This window comes from Electrophorus electricus, chromosome 24, assembly GCF_041902795.1.
Source record: "Electrophorus electricus isolate QZ-2024a chromosome 24, ASM4190279v1, whole genome shotgun sequence".
Classification (NCBI taxonomy): domain Eukaryota; kingdom Metazoa; phylum Chordata; class Actinopteri; order Gymnotiformes; family Gymnotidae; genus Electrophorus; species Electrophorus electricus.
Window position 1 is genome coordinate 12,459,212 of NC_137520.1, and position 6,000 is coordinate 12,465,211.

The 6,000-nt window shown below is 44.9% G+C and overlaps 1 protein-coding gene across 3 annotated transcripts in view; it reads left to right on the forward strand.

Annotated features, from left to right (window-relative positions):
- The window catches only part of casz1 (castor zinc finger 1), a 155,258-nt gene that overhangs the window by 17,987 nt on the left and 131,271 nt on the right, over nt 1-6,000 (forward strand). The gene's annotated exons all lie outside the window — the stretch shown is intronic.

Below are 6,000 nucleotides of genomic sequence, written 5' to 3' on the forward strand. Positions count from 1 at the left end.
CCTCTCCTTTTAAAGTTTAGCCTGGAGTTCCTTATTCTCCGGGACCTCCTCCTCCATGCCTGGATCAGATTGCGTATCATGTTGGGGAGATGGACAGGGGCACGTTTAGGAAATAAAAGCCTAGGTGAGGCAGAGCAGAGATTTGTGAAAAGATGAAAGGCATGTGGTTAATAAGAATTCTTATCCTTCCTGTCTGTTGAAATGAGCCTGACAAACAATTGTGCTCTAGAATTACACGATGATATATGACGGTAGATTGATTTCCCTCAGTTTTCAGGTGAGTTACAACGATGGAGAGATTTTCCCGTGTTTAATGTTTGTTAGAAATTAGTCCCCAGTTTTGAGTTCTTGATTGACCTGTTTTCCATTTCTGAAACCACTTACTTTCCTGTCTTTGCATGTATGTTGCATCTCCCAAAACATGCCTGTTCCTGATCTAGGGAATGCCATCTTCCAATCTGTATACACAATAGCTCTCAATTTCAGCTTGTGTGTATGTTTATAAAAGACTAATGAGTATGGTGTTTCTGGGTGTAGAAATTGTCAACCCCATCATATTTCATAGTTTCATGTAACACGTTAGAAAAACAGCGGAAAACAGAAAGAAAAGCAGAAGGCGGTTAAACCCTGAGGATGGGGTAGTCTGGAGACAAGTTGTCAGCTTTGCTGACTTCACTGCTGTGGACCTGGAGAGTTTGTGGAAGCTTGTCTTGCGAGCCCCTTCATTCTAATAATGACATGTTTCATATTGTCCACCAGCTAGTTTGACTTGTTTTGTGTTCCAAAAGACATCTTGTTTACTCCAACGGAAAAAACCCATCAACCCCCACCCACCCTGCCATGGACTTCCTGGGCCATTCTGTGCGTGACCTGAACCAAGTTCATTTATTTCATTTTCTCCTCGGGGGTTGATTGGCCTCAGCGCACACATACACGTGAGGACATTTGTGAAATTCTCAGACATGGAGCATTTCTTGCGTGCTCACATGCGGGGCGAGGGGTTGTGGGCCGTGCGGTCTTTGAAACGTGAGGCTCCACAGGTAACATTTCACACCTGCCAGCGTAGCCCAACTGTGTATGCCTCATCAATTAGGCCCCCGGCTGCTGTTTCAGCTTTACGTTTTCGCCATTTCGTGCTGACGGGCGTGCCGTCGTGTCGTGTGCTGGGGAACCGACTTGAAGCACGCCCCCTCGTGAGTGCATCTGAAAGGACCCACACTGGTCCCGTTATGGCTGTCTGCCAAGGGGCCACACAGCGGAGGATCCTTTCACAACAAACGCTTTACAGGAGTCTCACCGTACCACTAGTATACCTTGATTCCTAATGTCGTTCTCCCTTACACACATTTGAGAAGCACATTACGTTTTGAACTTGCAACCCCTGAACATCCTTGAATGAGGAACTCAAACTTGTTTTTCTAGCTAATACACAAGCTGGAAAAAAAAAACCCAAACATGTGAATAATTGTTGTCAGCATGAATATTGTGTAAGGCAAAATCTCCCTTAATAGGCAAAATGGTTGTGGTCTTTGTTGACACAACTCTCATGACTTTGCTGCCTGAGTCTTATTGCAAAAATATCTAGAAATGTCAGTAGCAGAAAACGTGGAATAAAGTGGTAAGATTTTGTTAAGTTATTTCCTCTGATGAACTTAACAAGGTTGATTTTACAGACCTTGATTATTTGTGGTTTAATAAAAGTGTACATCATCACACACATCGTCTGCGTTTAGGTTGTGTAGATCCACTTTTGGATATCTCCACACTGTCTTGTGGATGACACCCTAAGCTCCTGGGCTGCCATTTCTGGTCTGTAACCTGAAGCCTGAGGTGTGTACCAGGTGTTTTACTTTAGATTTATTTTTCCACGAGCCAAATGGAAAAGTGCCATATAATTCAACAATATTAATATGTCTCATGCAGCTTCGCAAGATCGACCCTCAAAACACAGTTTTATTGCAGAATCTTGTTATTGTGAGACATAGCTCCCCGTTTACGTTTTCAGATAATAACAGCTTTGTGCACACAGAGTGTCACAAATTAGCACTTTGGGCAAAAGATCAGTTGGCTGAATTCCCAAAAGCACCAGTGTATCGCCAGGACATGAGAGGGAGATAATGCACGTGTTCACACACATGCACACAGTCATACACACACATTCCCTTGCTCTCTCTCTCTCTCTCTCTCTCAGGCGCACATCATATATATATATATATATATATATATATATATATATATATATATATATATATATATATATATATATAATATAAAATACACACACACACACTCACTCTCTCTCTCGCTCTCGCTCTCACACACTCTCTTTCTCTCTTTTAGGCGCACACCCATACTCACTCACTCACTCACACTCACTCTCTCTCTCATATATACACAAACACACACACACACACACACACTCTCTCTCTCTCTCTCTCTCTCTCTCTCTCTCTCTCTCTCTCGCTCTCTCTTTCTCTTTTAGGCACACACACACATACTCTCATTCTCTCTCTCTGTCTCTCTCTCACTCACACACACACACACACACACACACACACACACACACACACACACGCACTCACACACACTCATGCACTCATACACACTGTCTCTCCCCCCTTTCTCTGCCTAGTCAAACATACTAAACATACACACCACGCATACCGTTGAGGTTGGACTCTTGTGTGTCTGAGGCTGAAGTACAGAGGTCTTGTTGGGACTGGCACTAGGGTGGGTGAAGTAGGTGCGAGGGGGTGTTGCTCTGTGCTCATTTCCTACGGAGCTCCGAAACGCACCAATGAGGCAAGGAGAAGAGAGCGCGCCTCTTTCATCTGGGTCGCAACCGCTACCATTCCCACGGGGCCACGCATAAGGCCCCAATTAGGCAGACGGCCCCACGCCAGGAGCGCTTTGCTCACAGATTTGTTCGGAGGGAGAAATAGATGTTGTAAGTGGGCACGTGGAAGCCTGGGCCTGCGGCCACCGCCACCGCCGTGCGCCGGCACGGAGCGCGCCGATCCAAACCAGTTCCTTCTTATTACAAGTGGAATTTCCTCCACGCTGATTGAAGTTACAGCATATTGCTGCCACATTCACTGCTCCCACAAAAAGATGCGAGAGTTTTAAATATTTCGTAGAAAAGGAGGGGAGGCCCGGGTGAAACAGAGGGGAGCGGGAGCAGGGAGGAGTTCAAAGTGAGACTTTTTTCTTCTTCGCTGATATCGGGCCATCTGTGACCAAAATTTCAAAGTGCCATGATTTAGTGGAAGCTCCAGTTTCTGGCATGATTTGACTCCACTCCGAAATTTTTTTCTTCCCGAAGTGGCTTCCAGTGACTGAGTGATTTATACGATCAGCTCATTTAGCAGCAGTTGTGTGTACAGCCAGATGAATTCAGACATGCCTTGATGTGAGATCTAAGCAGTGTGAATTCACATCAGAAATTGATATTGATATTCCTTCTTTAATCAAAAAAAAAGCAAGAAAGAAATGCAACAATAATAAAACTCATGCCATTTAGCGCTCCTCTGTGCTAAGTTAATGGAATCCCCTAATGTTTAGTGTGAAGCATCAATCATGCAAAAATCTATTGTTGCATTAGCCTTGAAAGAACAATAATAATAAAAATACTATAATGGCTTTAGCTTCCTTTCCATAAATCATGTTGCAGGGGGTACAGTGGTGTGTGAAAGAGTGTGTGTCTGAGTGTGTGTGTATCTGTGTGTGTTTGTTTGCGTGTGTGTATCTGTGTGTGTTTGTGTTTGTGTGAGACTTTGTAGAATAAGCAATTTCAGCCATCTCAGGTTGTTGAGGACATTGAATATTGATGTGACGGTAAACAATAATCAAAGTTTTTTTCACCCCTTGTGTCTCCTGCCTGAATACAGTAGGTGACAGCGTGTATTTCCATGTCACTGTGCTGTGTCTGGCACCAGTGGCCGTGACTCGTGCGCCACAGGCTGGGTAGCTACTCACCGTTCAGCTGTAAATCATCAGCTCATGCATAAAAATGGTGTCGGATGGGAGATTTACTGTAACAGTGGAAAACCTTTTAAACAAATATTAAAATAAGGTAAAAAGGCGTCTGAAAGTCGTTTAAGAGGGCATCGCACTTCAGCAGAGAAGTGAGCAGTGAAAGTTGACAGGCCGTCAGAATTTACATTGGTATTAGCATGTGATTGATGACATGCCGCACACACGCTCACGTTGCGTGAAGCTGGAGGATGTGGTTTTGGGGGGAGGTTGGCGTAAGACAAAGTATCAGTGCATCAGTCTCGTTCTGCCAGATGTGTGTGTGTGTGTGTCTGCGTGTGTGTGTGTGTGTGTGTGTGTGTGCATGCGCGTGTGTAGTCGGGGCTGTGGAAGAGTGATGCAAAGACAGGACATAAAGAAGACCGTTCTGAAGTGTGCGTTCGTTCAGGTCTGAACATTGGCACGTGCTGTACTCAACAGCGGCAGACGCGGGGTTAAGGGTAGGGGGCGTCAGGCGAGGGGCGTGCTGGCCTCGCTGAACAGGGTTTCCCACCCACAGGGAGTTTTTCGAGTGGCCCACAGACCTCTCCACAGTGGGGCCAGCCAGAAAAGAACACTCCATTACCCAGTCCTGCACATACCACTCCACGTACCACTGGTTCCTGTCAGCAGGGCAGGCAGATGCGCTCCAGCACAGAGGCAAGGGAAAAACAAAGAAGTTTGACATTAATAAAGCTTTTTAGCTGGCATAATCAGTCATTTTGAACTTGACTGAAGAGAGCAACAAAACAAATAAATTTTGGGGAAAGAATACATGTATTTTAATGCCTTCAAGCAAAACTAATTAAAGACGACACCTTATTTGCATAAATAAGCATTATAATTTGCATGGAGGCACCGGGGAATATGTCGAAAAAAAGAAAGCAATATTTTGCAGTCTGCTAATTTCATTTTATTTAGGATTTAAGCCTAATAAAGATTCATTTTGGAGGGGAGGAGAATAATCAGTGGGGGAAATTGGGAAATTTCTCCAAAGATGCAGTGGCTTCTGTTGAAAGGGCCTTTTCAGAGTCAGGAGAAACCCCCTAATCAGGAGTGGCGCGTCCTGGCCTGGCTCCAGCGCCAGCTCCTCGAAAGGTAAAAAATTTTAGAGCCCAATTTATTAGTATGCAGTTCTGGCATCAGCGGGTGAATTAATGGCGGTGACTGATAATGACTGTAATCGTGGCACAAATGGGGTGTTGAAATAGCAAACAACGGGCACCGGGCATGTAATGGAGGTTTTATTAATTACCCGAGCTGGGGCAAGAGCGAGCGGGAGGATTTACAGTGGTAGTGGCAGTCGGTGGTCTGGGGGACAGCCTGCTGTGATCCCGCGGCGGAGAGGTCAGCGGGTCGGCGGGGTGAGGTGGGCGAGAGACCACTCCCGCACTCACATTAAAAACGCTTTAGAATGTTGCCACAAGGCACTGGTTAGAACCCACAAGCATGAGGGCACCAGAGCCGAGCTTTAGGCACACGTGATGTGTGTTAGTGTGTGTGTGCACGCGCGTGTGTGTGTGTGTGTGTGTGTGTGTGTGTGTGTGTGTGTGTGTGTGTGTCTGTCTGTCTGTCTGTCTCAGGAATACAGAAGTGGATTGCATTGTATTTTATTTGGGGTTCATGATGGTGCACTTGGTTAACAGTCAGATTCAGTATCCACAAACAGTTCTCATAAAGTATAAGTTATACTGTCATTCTTTGGCCTAGTCTAGAGGACTTTCATTTCATTTCAATTTTAATTAGTCACTCTTATGTGCTGTCACGCTAGGTGTGGTCTGATCTGGGCAACGTGAACCTTTTCTTTCACTGAAATGTCCTTAAGCCAATATGCCCTATAGAAAAAAAATATATAAAAGGCAGACATACAAGTTAGTCACACGTATCTTCGTGATAATTGGACCAGCTGTTCCAAACAGCGTCCATTTTGTACAATATTTGCACACTTTATTAGAGTGTGACCTCAGTAGAGATTTTACAGATTATAGG